This window comes from Lepisma saccharinum, chromosome 2, assembly GCF_977018435.1.
Source record: "Lepisma saccharinum chromosome 2, izLepSacc3.1, whole genome shotgun sequence".
Classification (NCBI taxonomy): Eukaryota; Metazoa; Arthropoda; class Insecta; order Zygentoma; family Lepismatidae; genus Lepisma; species Lepisma saccharinum.
In genome coordinates, this window is record NC_139230.1 from 8,260,499 (window position 1) to 8,276,625 (window position 16,127).

At 37.5% G+C, this 16,127-nt stretch overlaps 1 protein-coding gene across 2 annotated transcripts in view; it reads right to left on the reverse strand.

Moving 5' to 3' along the window:
* The window catches only part of LOC145984357 (small glutamine-rich tetratricopeptide repeat-containing protein beta-like), a 62,391-nt gene extending 46,791 nt beyond the window's left edge, over positions 1–15,600 (reverse strand). For both annotated transcript variants that reach the window (XM_083118012.1, XM_083118011.1), the window contains exon 1: positions 15,450–15,600. The gene's annotated coding sequence lies outside the window, so the exon portion shown is untranslated. The remainder of the gene's footprint in view (positions 1–15,449) is intronic.
* Positions 15,601–16,127: the final 527 nt, after the last annotated feature.

The following is a 16,127-nucleotide window of genomic DNA, read 5'->3' on the forward strand; positions in this document are numbered from 1 at the left end:
TTCTAGACAATCGCCCTACACATGGTGCTCTCCACGAGACGCATAAATTCCACGACCACCGCCCGCTAGTCTGGCTCATAGACAGCTCAGTGACAAGAATGATAAGTACAGAATTTTGAACTTCAACCCCGCCAGAACATTTCTCTTAGTATATCTTCGCTTCGATGCGATTTCGACAGCAAAGGAAGGAATAACTTTACCGAAGTGTCCGAGTTGTGTGGGATAAAATTTGAGCTGAGAGCCATTAAAATTAATTAGAACAGATGCTTTTCATTCCTCGAGATCAGCTCTCAAACAAGGTGCTATTGTGTTTTCATGCTATGCGATTATCGCCTCTCAGTAAGCAATTCTCACCCTTAACTCCCCCGTGTGTTACGATTATCGCCCCTACATGAAGAAGTGACCACGTGTGGGCGGAGCAAAAAGTTCAACGACCAATAGAGTGAAGGACAATTCTTCGGAGAACGGAAAGAAAAGACGAAGTAAGGATTTAGCAGTAGCAGTTCGATAGACACATTTCGATTTAGCAGTTCGACATTCACTTTTTAGAGAGACAGTTTTAGAACATTCATTCACAGTTAAAAGTTTGAGATAGAAACTTTGTTTTTCGGCACCGTTGCAAGTCAGAGAGAAACTGTTTTCTCTCTCTAGGCCATGATTAAATTCCTAGCTTTGGGTGCTCGAATGTAGTGTTTACGTATAAAATCGACCATCAGCGGTCTGCGTTGCTCACTTGTTTAGGCCCGGTGCATTGTGGGTTCGTAACAGTGTGTTTTGTTATGGTGTCTCAGTAGGCGAGCGGAATTGTAAGTATGTATACAGTGGTGTATTAAATATTATGTCGTAACTTATTTCAGTGTCCAGTGTTCTGATTTCTGATTCCTGATTCTTAAATTCATGGTAAATTTGGCTAGTAAACAAAGACCCATGTAGAAGGAACAACATCGTCTTTCTACATTGGCCGGAGCTTGGACCGTCTGCACGATGAACAATCCCGTGTTGCATTCAAGTTGGTAAATTTAAATTTCTCCATTTTTTTAAACACCCATGCCATAAATATGTAACGTAGTTCAGGTTCGAACCCTAAACGCCACCTCATTCTCTTTAAATTGTAATTATTGTTATACTACATTAGGAATTGTCTTTAGAGTTTGTGTGGAGATTCAGGAATTTAAATTCTTGGTGCAGGCCCACATTGAAACTACATGTACGCATGCTTCTTCGTCATGTTAATTCACTGCTCTAGAAATTATGGAACCCACACAAAATAATAAAAACCATGACGCGAGCTACCTTAAACAGTAAACTGCTGGGTGCTCGAATCTTATCGATGAAATTGTAGCATTTGGATTGTTATGAGCAAAGCACAATTAGCCAAAAGTGGCAAAAAAGCTAGGCTAAATTACATAAAAAATAATAAATTTCTATGAATATATTGAAACAGTGTTGCCATGACACTAGTTTAAAAATTCCACAGACTTTATTTTTTAGCATGAAAAACCTCAAATTTAGATTTTATTTTTAAGCTAACTTCTACACTTCTATAAAATGGGACACATTGAGCATTTTTTAAAATGTGGATTGGACAACCGGGACAGGTCTCCTAAATGGGACGCATGGTCACCCTATGCTTAGCTTCTCACAAAATTTCGAGTAAACTGGTTAAAAGCAACAATCATAATCAGAGAATTATATTTCTTCACCAACCATTTTGGTAATTTTTTTGTATTCGTAGAACCAGCCCCTATAATAGCACTAACTTGGGGTCCCACTTGAGTAGTCTGCCTCGGGGCCCCCATGAGTCTCGCTAAACCCCTGATTGCATGGAAAAAAGACATAGGAGCGGGGAACTGAAAAGTGGCAAGTTATTACAATATTAATCAATTCACTTACACAATACACTTAAGTCAGAAAATATTTTTTAAATGTACTTTGTGGTTCTAAGTTGAACCACACAAACTGCAAGTGTGAATTTCAAGATTTCTCCTATCAATAGGTGAGTGGTGGTCTAGTGGGTAGGGCACCTGACTGCCATGCAGGAGAGCTGGGTTTGATTCTCAGGGTGGGTGTTCTAAGGCCAGAATTTTTTCCGGCCTTGTCTGAACATAAAGTGGCTCAACTAGCCTCAAATCAATGGGTACCTGCGTGCAATCCTGGGGGGGGGGGGGGGGGGTAATGGTGCTGATCACATCACCTCCAAAATGGCCATGCTCAAGAATGTGAGGGACCCTACCCCTCACCCCCTAAATATGCATTCATGGCACAGTGCTATATGCATGAGGAACTTTACCAACAGGTGAGTGCAAATTTCAAGAATTTTCAAGAAATTAACTTCCCATTGAGAATTGTAGTTTAGTTAGTTGCATAGGCTGCACAGTATTTTAGGAGCAATTTCTTGCAAGTTGGTTTGATCGGAATCCACAGCCATAATTAAACAACAGCACAGATCACCATAAACAGATGTTTATGTTCTTAGGGAGATTTCAGACTGACTCAACAAGCAACACTTGGGAATGAGCCAATCAGCAGCAATGTTTCACACTGTAGTAGCATGACAGGCTGCACAAGCATTGACTGGTAAAATCCTCAAGTGACACGTGCCACTTCAAGGCCAAGATTCAACAGAAAAATAGCTCACATTCATCTTCTAGCACAATAGTGTTTGATATATTCAAGCAAACTTGCCATTTCAGTTTTGGGGTAGAACTGGACCTCTAGATTGTGTGTGTTGTTCCAGCATCACAAGGTCAATTGGAATCAACAAGAAAAAGACTCCACTCTTGGAAAATGTGTCACTCAATGAAAAGCCTGCAGAACTGCCTGGATCAACAATGGCCACCGATTGTTTGATACTAAGTAGTTGAGAAACTTGCCATGAAATTGATATATTCTGTTACCTGCTGTGTAGGTGATATATTTCAGTGACGGTGAGACTGTTCTTTGGTTGTTGGGGTTCAAACAGTGACAAATGCACATACAGCTAAATGTGTATAGTTAATAGCCTTTATAAATCATATTACTGTTTTTGGAAATAGATCTACCAGGTGTAGAAAATATATTGGTTTTTTTTTGTTTTTTTAAGTAGGAGGGCATTCAAAATCTAAATAACCATCAAGTTTTTTCCAAGTTTCTCATTCAAGTACCAGCAATAGCATGAGTGTTAGTAATGTTCTCTTGTTTGCTTCATTGTTATATCTACCCTTATCGTTGCAAATATCTGAAAGTAAAAGAGAACAAATTGCAAAATTATTGAACTGAAATCTATTCATGATACGAGGTGGATTTGCCAAATTGCATCCTATATGAGTCATTCCATGCCAAATCAACACAGATATGTGCAATTTCCAACCTGACCATCTCCGATTTTCATGAAATTTGGGGAGTTGAAACTATGAAGGGACCTTAGTAACTATGAAAATTTTTAGTTTCGTGCATTTTGTAATTGTTAAATTATTCAAGGTCAAAGTTAGCATAAATTGCCCTTTTTGAGCCCACTTAGATATACTAAATCTGCTGTAACTTCGCCTAGGAAGCTCAAATAAAGCTTATTGCACAGAGAATTAAACAAGCTTTCCAGTAATATATAACAAGCCTACCTTTCGATAAAAATATAATTTTGTCACGTGACCTTGACCTTTCACCTTGAATATCTCAAAACATGTCATCACCAAAAATCGTGAAAAAAATATATTTCGTCCCCCATACCATACTCTAAAACATATCAAAAATCATTCTGGGACAGCAATGGGATCAGAAGATACAAAATAATATGTGTAAATATGTGACTGATAAAAGCCCCATCATATGAACTATGACGAGTCAAATGTCCCTTAACACCCCCTAATGTAATGGAGTTATCCTGGGTATAATTGGTCATGAAAGAAATAGGTTAGGCACAGGGAGATCCCTAGCCGTGTGTGTCAAGCACAGGTCCGACATATTGTTGACCGCCATATTGAATTCAACGCAAAAATTTCAAAGGAAAGGGAGTGATGTGATATATCAAATCAGGCTAGAATTTCACGAAAAATGAAGTGACGCAGGTTTATCCAACATATTTTTAACCAGGAAAAAGTTATTACTGCATGCTTGTTACCATTCTCTCCTTTTTGAGTTGTTAAAAACAAAGCTCCTAACATGTTAGGAAGTCATCAAGATCATGCTGACATGTCGGGAGAGAAAGAAGTATACACACCATTACATATGATTTTAATCAGTGACATTCACCAAATAGTTGAATAGTGAAGAAAAGTATCTCAAACAATTACGTGACACTTCTTTTGAAATGAAAAATTCTTCAGTGACGAGGCTAATTTTTACGTTCATGGTGCAGTTAATAAAAAAAATATGCAATACCTGTGATTTGAGAATCTACAGTAGACAGATCTCAGCCGAATGGTTGTTGCTGGTAAGCTAATGATGTGGTATAGTGTATGGAGAACGGGAATGGTTGGTCCATATTTAACAACGGAATCTTAAATGGTGAGGGCTTCTTGGATTTGTCAAGTGAACAGGTTTTTCATCCTTGCTTACGGGATATGGCACTTTTCCAGAGTTTTGAAACAGGACAGAGTGTGACCACACTATGTGGACATTGTGGCAATTTCATCATGGTAAAGTTCTAGGTAGATTGATGGGAAGACAGGGATCTATTAATAGGTCTGCACATTCCCCAGATCTAACATCTTAGGAGGACTTTTACCTTCAGAAACATCTGAAGAGAATGGTGCATGCACTAAAAAAATCCATGATATTGACCATCTGAGAGAAGGCATAGTTGCTGCTTGCGATGATGTTGCACCTGCTACATTGCCAAATGTTCTATGTGAGTGTGAGTGACGTCAACGAGTGTGCTCACAGGAACATTGACAACATTATAATCTGCACATATCGTAAGTGAAAGATATGCGTATAACTTTTTGCTGGTTAAATATATGTTGGGAAAACCTTCGTCACTTCATTTTTCGTGAAATTCTAGCCTGATTTGATATATCACATCACTCCCTTTCCTTTGAAATTTTTGCGTTGAATTCAATATGGCGGTCAACAATATGTCGGACCTGTGCTTGACACACACGGCTAGAGATCTCCCTGTGTCTAACCTATTTCTTTCATGACCAATTATACCCAGGATAACTCCTTTACATTTCGTAGGCGGTGTTAAGGGACATTTGACTCGTCATAGTTCATATAATGGGGCTTTTATCAGTCACATAGTTACACATATTATTTTGTATCCTCTGATCCCATTGCTGTCCCAGAATGATTTTTTGATATGTTTTAGAGTATGGTATGAGGGACCAAAAATATTTTTTTCACGATTTTTGGTGATGACATGTTTTGAGATATTCAAGGTCAAGGTCACGTGACAAAATTATATTTTTATCCAAAGGTAGGCTTGTTATATATCACTGGAAAGCTTGTTTAATTCTCTGTGCAATAAGCTTTATTTGAGCTTCCTAGGCGAAATAGGGGCGGAGTTACAGCAGATTTAGTATATCTAAGTGGGCTCAAAAAGGGCAATTTATGCTAACTTTGACCTTGAATAATTTAACAATTACAAAATGCACGAAACTAAAAATTTTCATAGTTACTAAGTTCCATTCATAATTTCAACTCCCCAAATTTCATGAAAATCGGAGATGGTCAGGTTATGGGCTGTGTTGATTTCATATGGAATGACTCATATGGCAGTCAAAGCCACATTTCTGGTTATACTTTGACCAGTGGCGATTTCTCTGGGTGTGTAAGTCGTGTGTCAATGCCCAAAGGATAATGAAATAAAGAAGAAAGTATCTGTACTTTTATGAATTACGATTTTGAGTGTTTTTCTTTAATTGTCAGCTTTGAGCGCCCGGTAGTTTTCGAACGCAGCGCAGCGTGCAGCCTGTCAGGCAGGCAGATCAGTCCCGGACTGCCAGGACATTGGAGAGGAAATACACGTCTTACCACTGCCAAAACATAGGATGACCACGCATGCGCACCCTGACCTTCTCAAGGCGTTGTATTTGTTCCCAAAGATTTGGCTTCCATTCACCCCGTGTTCTGCGTTGTTTTGCTCATGATTGTTGTGGATAATTTTTTAAACGTGTGGTGTGAAGTGATGTGATTATTTTAAGATGTAGAATAGTGAAAGTGTTGTGCAAAAGTATTTAAATAATTCCTTTTCTTCACTTTCGTATTCAGAGAAGAAACAAGTGATTGACAATGGGCCTGTTCCGAAAGTCGCACGAGTTTAACGTGTTAAACGAGTTATGGTAACTGGCTGTCCCATAAGTGCTTCCGTGTGTTTCATTATGCTGTCCCAAAAGTCGCATTCCGGGTGTTTCATGCAAGAACGAGATTCATCAAATACACAGGCCAGGAGGCTGGTTTGTTCCGTGAGAATCGTCTGCTCCTTGCAGAGAAAGCGCGTGATGATGGATTCAAACTGCACTAGTTCGGAAAATTTATTATAATTTTAACAGAGACCAATATGAAGCAATGTGTACAAGATGAGTATGCCTTGACCGTTCTTAGAATGTGATTAAAATGAGTAACAGTGTCCACAGTAGAGTTTATTTTTGCCATAAGGACATTCCTTCCGCTGACGCCTGCGGAAACTTTCTCTAAACAAAATGCTGCGCCTGCGCTTTCGCCTAGTGTGTCCCATAAGTCTGTAAAATAACTGGTTTCACCAGATTCACGAGCCCAGTTATTTTCGTTGATTGCATTTGTTTCATTAAGACTTTTGGAATGCACTCAGAGTTCAACCATGTCCGAATCTCACAATGTCAACATGTGTTAAAGGAAAAAGTGGTGCTGGAAAAGGTTTTGAGAGACATTTTCGAAAAGAACTCTATGAAATTTTAGACTGGCTTTGCGGGTGTGATGTGGTGAATAAATTTTACTATTGGATTTGTTTATTATTCTCGACTAAAAAAGATGTTTGGAATTATCAAGGGTATGCGGATTTGAATCATCTCAATACTGCAGTGAAAAAACACAGTGAGTCTGAATTGAATCTTTCTAGTTTGTTTAAATTTAGTAGTTTTGTTTCCACCCTACTAGAATTGACGTTCTTTTGGATACTCAACGAAAAGCTGAAATAGAGCTACACAATGAAAAAGAACAGGGAAATATTAAAGAGGTTGATTAATGCTGTCTGCTATTTAGCAAAGCAAGAACTGCCATTCCGAGGTCATGAGGAAAATGGAGCATCTCTCAATAAGGGCAATTGCATGGAATTCCTTATTGCAAGGGCCGAGTTTGATCCCTCATTAAAAGAACGTTTATTAAATTCTACAGTTTTTCACGGCACTTCCGCAGGCATTCAAAATGATTTAATAAATTCAGTTTTGGATGTTCTGAGAGATGAAATTCAAAACACAGAATTTGTGGCTATCATAGGTCGATGAAACATTAGACATTAGCAATAAATCTCAGGTATCAACAGTGTTAAGTTTAGAATGTAACAAAGAGCTTAAGGTGTTCTTTTGATGTCTTAAATCACTGTCTACGTTTTTCTCTCATTCTCCAAAGAGGTTACACAAACTTTCTGCTTTCATGTCCAGAAAGCTCCAGTCATTAGCTCCTACCAAATGGAATTTCACCTCTAGGCTAGTGTGGACAATCAATGACAATGGAGAAGCACTGCTTATGTTTTTTGAACATGTTAGTGAAAATGGAGACTTCGATCATTTGACTGTAATGACTTCAAGAGGATTTTCTAGCTTCCTGAAGGATTTCGAAAATATATTTTTAATAAAGGTTTTATCCAACTTGCTTGAATTTTCAGATGTATTATTCAGTATATTGCAGTAATAAAATAACTGAATTTCAAAACACTATGGAATTCTATAACTGGCGCAGTAGAAGAGGTTGTTGAAAAGGAGGCGACTGAACAACGAATCACAGAAAGACCACTGCCAGAGGCTTTACTTTGAAATCATTGATAAAATGAGCAACCAGATAACAATTAGATTCACATCATTTGATGTGAATCTAATTTTGATTTACTCTCAATAAAAGAGAAAACTTTCCTCACCATCTCGTACATAAATTGCAGGAAATATATGGCAGTCTGTTTAATTTAACCAACTACAGAATGAACTTTATGTTTGGTATGCTTCCGATGAAGGAGCAGAGAAAACAGCAATAGAGATTGTAAATTATCTACTGGACACGAATGTAGAGGGTGAGTTTACGGAAATACAGATCCCAACAATTCCTTCCACGATGTCATCTGTCGAGAGATCATTCTCATTACTGAAGAGGATCCACAAATTCTGCCGCTCTACTCAAACTCAGAAACGGATGACGAATTTAAGTCTTATCTCCATCGAGAAAAAAATTACTTTCTAAGCTGCGAGAAGGGGATAAATCCAAATTTTATGAGGTGGTGATCAGCGTATTTCTCTCTAAAGAAAGAAGAATAGAGCTTGCATTCAAGTAACTATAAGAAATGAGCAGCTGATTTTTCAAAATTTAAAAATTTACTTTTTGGAAGGATAATGAAGGGTAAGGGGAAAAACCGGGAATGTGCATGTGCATTTTAGCGATTTTTCAATGAACGAGTCATTCTCTGTCCAGGGTGTTTTTTGTAGGGGTGATGGGTGTTCCCCACCAACCCCTCTGGTTGCAAACTCGTGCTTTAAAAATTAATTGTATCGCAAAGTATTGAACATTAATTTTCTTGTTTAAACAGTTCTTGCTTCTCCTTACCCTTCAAATATATTAATATTTTAAATGAAGTATTTACTTCATTTAAAATAATTTATGTAATTTAATGTTTTTCTAAATATTTCAAAATTTACACCAAATATATTCGGAGAAAATTTGTAATATTGGTTCACAGAAATGAGAGAGGGAGGGGTTAACATTCCTTCTTTGCCAAAGCCTTAAGTTCAGGGTCAGGAGACGCCACTGACTTTGACTTTAAATCAGATTATGACAACTGAAAAATACTCAAGAGAAAACAAGTGAAGTGAATAGCATTCTGGATCAAATATACTTTGTATTTTGTCTTCGTCTAATCTGTGATCTTCTGTGGGAACTGATAGTCATCACTTCCTTGTGATCTTGGTGATGCTTATACTCAGGGATCAGAATGCTACATTTTAAAAGTAGCTTCACTACAGCTTCAGCTGCTCTTCCAAAATGTAGCTTCGCTACAGCTACATCTACCAAAAAGTAGCTCGCTACGCTACTCCTGGTTGCTACTCACTACTTTGCTATTTTTGGCACTACTTCTGCATAAAAAAAACTTAAAAACAACCATATGGATATTAAAAAATCCCCTACTACTGGTAAATAGATTCTGATTTTTATCATCAAGATTCCAGTCATTTGATAATTTTGATAGCAGTGTTACTTCAGTTACCTATATTTACTAGAGTTTTTGAGAATAACAGCATATCAATTCAAATTTGATATATGAATATTGCAATTAGGGTGTTACCCAAATTAATGATTACAACCATACACAAATAAAATTTGGTAGGATTGATTGATTTAACTTTATTTTACTTCATGTTTTGTGCCTCTTGGCTAATTTGCGAAGATGGGGATGAATGGACATTCACAAACAACCAAGCTCGAGCGGGATTCGAACCCTTGGCATCACAGAACAAAGTGCTAACCACTCGGCCACAGGGTCTGGTAAAATTTGGTAGGATTATGTATTTATGTTCACATCAACATATTTTTCTTGAGAATAAATATTCATTTTTTAATAGAGTGATATGAAGGTAGCATTTTGAATGAAAAGTACCTGGGCCTCTTTCCTTACAAAATGGTCCCAGGTTCGATACCCAGCGGAGGCACATAGGTTCAGATCCAGTCTCGATCAGCTTATCTATGCATAAAATGGACTCAAAACAAAAACTAGAAAATACGCCAAGTTAGGAGAATGGGATCCTCCTGCTCCTCCATTCCCCACACTGCTTATCATTCATCATTCTTCCACGTTTTCACAATTAGCCAAAAGTGGCAGAAAGTGACTACAGATAAGATAAAAATTAAATAAACCATTCATCCTCATTTCATGATTCACAGAAGTGGAAGAATAGATGAGGAGGTAAACAGAAGAGGACAAATGGGTGGTGGGCTATATCAAAGTGTTCGAAGATTAATATGGACCAGGGATGTACCTATGAAATGCAAGAAGGTAATATATAACACATACTATGTGCCAATAATTACGTATGGAGCAGGGACTTGGACAATGACATAGAGAGCAAGAAGAAAAGAAAAAGATGCAGGCAATGGAGAGGAAATTTTTAAGGATTCTATTGGGAAAAACTAGAAGGAATAGAATAAGGAATTAGGAGATCCAACAGACAGTGGGTGTGGTGAAGCTTCAGGATAGAATAGATCACGCACAGATGAGATGGTTCGGACACATTAAGAGGATGGATGTAGACAGACTACCAGTAAAAGCTTATAATGCACAAGGATTGGGAATACAGCCAAGGAGGAGACCAAGATGTCGGTGGAAAGAACAGATAATGGTGAGTGTTAGGAGAAGAGGAAAATATTGGAACAACGTGGAAAGAGAGGAGGGGTGCAAGACCAGGCAAAATGGAGAGGCTTGACTTTTATGTCGACCCAGCCAGAGGCAGGAAACAGCGAAGGATGATGTCATGATTAGCAAAAGTTACAGAAAAGTGATGCAAAAGTAGGAAAAATACATAAATTTGAAAACTATGTATATTAACAAAAGAAAATTGTCATTTCTGCAGGAAAGTCATTAACTCGTACATACTTTTTGCAATATGATAAAATATATTGAGGAAACTGTCATGTAAACCTGAGTGTTCTAAAAGTATTGTAATTTTAAAATTTATGAACAAGTAGGTATTATCGTGAAAATGATTGTAATTCCAGAAACTCTATCATTCTTGTAACAATAATTTCTTGCAGGCGAGATCCTATATACTGACAATGATCAATGCTGTTAAAGTACTGAGCCATTTATTGCTGGCACTATTCCTTTGTCAGTGCAGTGGAAAATGCATCGCAAGTTGTGTTTTACACAGCAATTAATGTCATTTTGGTGTCTCCTACACCATGGATATCCACAGGATTTGTTCCGGAGGTGATGCAAACGAGGCATATTTCTCCCTAAAATAGCGATGCAGCTCAAAAAAACGTAGCTGTTGGCTGGAATATATTCATTATGTCAGTTAGTTATCTCGATATCTGAATTATTCAGATACTAATTAAATAAATTATGCAGATATATATATAATCTACAATCTAGATAATCTGTATCTCCATGTAATAGACTGTCTTTATGGACCTTGTGCAAAATTAAGGGTTATTGTCAATTTTTTTCTGATGCTGTTGTCACATTCAAAATTCACCTCAAAATGCTGAGAAAAATGTAGCTGTAGCGAAATTTTCGCTACCGCTACAACTGCAATTTTCAAAATGTAGAGTTGCTACAGCTACAAATTATGTACCTAGATACAGAAGCGAGCTACTTCTGACCACTGCTTGTACTCTAGTTGCCTCTCTCTTGGAAAAAGTACATTAAATTAGAATAGACAATACTGATTTTAAGAGTTTTATTAAAGAAGATGATGTTTGCATATGAAAATAATATTAAAAGAACCGCAACAAATGGATGAAACTGAAAACTTCCAAAATGATTTGAACATTGTGTGGTTAAAATTCCAACATATGAAAACAAAGGAGCTACATGTGAATATTAAAGTTAGAATCTATTTTTCAGTTCTTGGTTGTCTAATTTCTGAAATAAAGGAAATGTTTTCCAAGTAGCGATGTGTGCTTAAACTCAGAACGTGTCGATTTTCTGTAGTACGAGAAACTACAATCTTCACCGCTCACTACTGTTGTGATTTGGACAATATAGAGTCAGAGTTTAACCTTTAGTATGCCGCGCGGTCTGACGAAAGTAAGCCCAGTGTCGCCGAGGCTTTGAGCATGAAATTTGAATTCGTATACATAATGAAGAAAAATCGTAATAACTCTGGCACTATTGGACCAATCTACTTCTGATAACTTTTGTTTTGCAAGTAATACATCGGCGCATGCAACCATGTAAAATTTGGAAGCCCCAACCGTGGGGGGGGGGTTACGGGCGGGTGATGCATCCCCCGAATTTCAATGAAAAAAACATAAAAATGAGGAGTTTGCCCCCTCTTCTCCAACTACTTTGGGGAGAAAACCGGAACTTTTGCTCTTTTTTTTTTTTATTTTCAAAGAATGGACTCTGCAACAGAATGTAACTTGATTCATGTTCATGGGTGCAATACAATTTGAATAATAAGGCAAAACGTAAAACTGTTTTTCTCCTCAAAACAGCGAATTTGCATATTATTCATAAAATTGTTATAACTCGGAAACTATGGGACCAATCTACTTCGGATAACTTTTGTTTTGCAGGTAGAACATCAGTGCATGCAACAATGTAAAATTTGGATGCCCCAACCGTGGGGGGGTTACGGGCGGGGCTGCATCCCCCGAATTTCAATGAAAAAACATAAAATGTGGAGTTTGCCCCCTCTTCTCCGGCTACTTTGGGGAAAAACCGGAACTTTTGCTTTCTTTTTTCAAAGAATGGACCTTTCGCAACAGAATGAAACTTGATTCATGATCGTGGGTGCAATACAATTTGAATAATAAGGCAAAATGTAAGCTTGGAGGAAAACAACATCGTAAATACCAAGCATTCATTGTGTCTGTCAAGTGTGAGCCCAAGCACGTGACATATTCCGAGAAAGGAGGGGGGGATTTGGAATTTTCATAAACACATGTTCCCGAACCGAACTGTCAGTGTTTCAACCTCAATATACAAATATAAGTGTGGCAAACCCTCGATAATTGTATCTAAAGCTGTTTGTTCCATATATGCAACCGCGGCTGACAGGTACATACTTTTTTTGTTCCACATATGGAACGGCGGGGGACTTAAGGTTAAGCTGATTGCAAAAGTTATGGCACACTACGAGGCAAAAAGGAAACTCAAAATAAGGACATTTCAGCAGCCACTTGCAATGGTTGAAAAATTCAAAAGTGCCTTTCTCGAACATTATAAACTTTGTGTTATTGCAATGTCCATAGCCCAATCAACAACTGGGTGAATGAACCATTGATTTTCAACCTATGGGGTACAATGCACTTCTGGTTCCTGAGAAGGTGTTTGGTGGGTTGCGAAGTAGATCTTGAAAATTTATTTACTGTGTCTTAAAAACATATTGAATTTAATTACTAAAATATATTGTTTTACAATTTAAATTCAACTTGTGCTGTACATAGTCTAAACTCTACATTTCTGTAATTCGTGCTCTGCCATTGCTTTTTATCAGCATCCCAGTAAATCATAACCGGTGTTTAGTTATATGTTAGACTAGAGTAAGTTAGTGTTTTAAATTACATATTTACTTTTCTAGAATGAAGTATGTGTAATTGGTTTAGACAAGCATAAAAGAGGGTTTCTTAAAGTACTCGATGTTATCATAAATATGATTAAACTGGGTGCACACCAGTACCAGTAATTCTGCCAGTGCCCGAACTGTAAAAGGGTGAGAACCATGGGAATGAATGTTTTCTACCTTGAAACAAATTAAGTGTTACCTTCAAAATTGAATCTGTAACAAGACCAGTGCTCCAACAAATGTGTCCATTGTGGAAAACCTTTCAAAATCTTTGGATTTACATAAATAAGGATGCAGATAATTTTGCAGCTGATCATAATAGCAGACTTATAATATTGCAGTTTTTCTTGTGGTTATTTTCTCATTTCAGAAAAATGTACTCTTTATGTAAAAATAGAATTACATGTACAGTTCTGTGCCCAAGGAGGGATTGGGTGTCATAAATGCTCCTGCCTTTGGCCCAGTATTACAAAGAAAGAACATCAAATGCAGGAAATGATGACAGACCACTAAAAAAAAGTAAACATATGTCCTTTCGAAAATTCTGAACACGCCACTGTACATCCCTATATCCAGAGAGTTAGAAATGATAACTATGTTTGCCTAACCCAACTGCAACTGGTTTTTGGGCCTATCCATCCGGGAATCGGTGGGAAATTTAAACTAAAAAGTTATTTTAGTTTGAAATTTTTGAGTCCAAATTTCCCACTGATTCCGGGCTCTGCCCAGGGGTAATTGACCGCCCCCAACCGCTAACGTGGCCCCGCCTCCGATCCGCTACGGCTTTTTCTATAGACTCTCTGTTAAAGGCATGTTAGAAATTGGCCAGAGTCCCCTGCCCCAAACTTTTAAATTTGAAGAAATTAGTTTCCAGGATACGGAAAACCTACCTGAATTTCACAAACACCTTCCCGATGTTAGACATACTAGAGGAACTTATTACGGTTTCTTCTGTAGAAATCTGTCCGAAGGATAGTAAACTAGTATGCGGAACACCAAATTATCAATTTGTTAACCAAACCACGACCATCCTCTTCTACACTCCACTTATATAACAGTAGCACATTAACAATCTTTTCATTTCTCTCCGCCATTCTTCCACGACCAAAGCTATGAACCAAAGAGAATTGCTCTGAACAGCATCGCAATGCTCTAGACAGCAGAACGGATGTTGATCGTCATTTCCTCACATCATCAAACATGGTTGCTATGATTGTTTATGGGGAATCATCACAATAATTAACAACGTTATTTTACAAGTTCTACAACTCAATGTGCAATTTAAACATGCTACCCCCAAATATTATGTGCATATACGTAAGTACGACTGCATATTTAGTGAGTATAACAATTAGTAAAGTAATTACAGAATATCTCATATTGTAAATTCTTACTGCGAAATATTACAAAAATCGGAGAGGGTTCAGGTATTGTAAATTCGCTCCGTATTTTTATATAAAATATCATTTCTAAGAGTCCTTAAATGTGTAATGGAATAAGATGCAACATCGTACGTAGTGATTCACCTTTGGGTCTGACCGTAAAATATGTTGATTCAGTTGGTGTTTTTTCCTTAAGCGCACTTTATTCACAGTAAGGCTTATCGGGACTGGATTAAAGTGGGATTCGAACCTCTATGTGCCTTCACCGGGTATCGAACCCAGGACGCCTTGATTACAAGGCGATGACGACCACTGCGCCGTCAAGGAGGCCCTGTAAAATATGTTACTGGTTAAAATTATACCGTAGTAAAGTAGTAGTATACCTTTCAGCCTGTATTAGTTAGTCCCCCGAGAACTTAAACCGAAATATGTAGCTACCTTGCTTATTTCAGGCAGGCGCCCTCACTGGACAACTTGCCGACGAACACGTCGCTATTGATATTAGGCTGGTTAGAGATGTAACCTCATGAAAAATAAAGGGATTACGATTAAAAATAAGCAACTAGACAGCAAGTACTAGCAATAACATACATCAATTATTAGAATCACTCTGATTTGAAATAATCCAATCGACTAGTAGTATCAACATCCCGAATAATTAAAGGATTATTATTAATAAAATTACCTGAATGTAGTGGTCTACTAGCTCACTGAAATAGCTGAAGTATTTATACTATGAAGAAAATAGCCAATTATTTCAAAATAAAGTATACGATAGAAATTTCACATGAAATTCTGGAGAGCAAGCAGACAAGAACATCTATAATCACACGGCAACACAGACTACAAGGAAAAGAAGACACTGAAAGTTGCAAGAAGCTAAACGTCACAGATTAGAAATGGATCTCCCTTATCGTACAACACAGAAGCAACCTTGCGTTCTGACGTCACCGGAGAAGCATTTATTTTTAGGCTAAATGCCTAAGTTCTTAGGTTTGGCTAGCTAGATTTAGTTCTCTTAGCATAAATCATACATTTTATGTGTATATATGCTAATAGAACCAAACCTAAAAGACCTAACCTAACAATGTAGTCGTTCCTCATCTGACGTCAGAACGCAAGATTGCTCTGGTGTTGTGCGATAAGTGGGACTTATTAGAAATAGACTGAACGTATTTGAAGAAAATATACTGTGACGAGTGGAAACTGCAGCTCCACAACAATGCAATGGTATTTCAATAAATATTCAATAAAAACTACTAGTTTCTAGAATTTCTGTCGCGAAGTTCCTTGAAATCCAACGTTTGAGAGATATATAGCAACAAAAGGAAAATTTTTCTACTTGCAATTTGTGCCTTGAGAT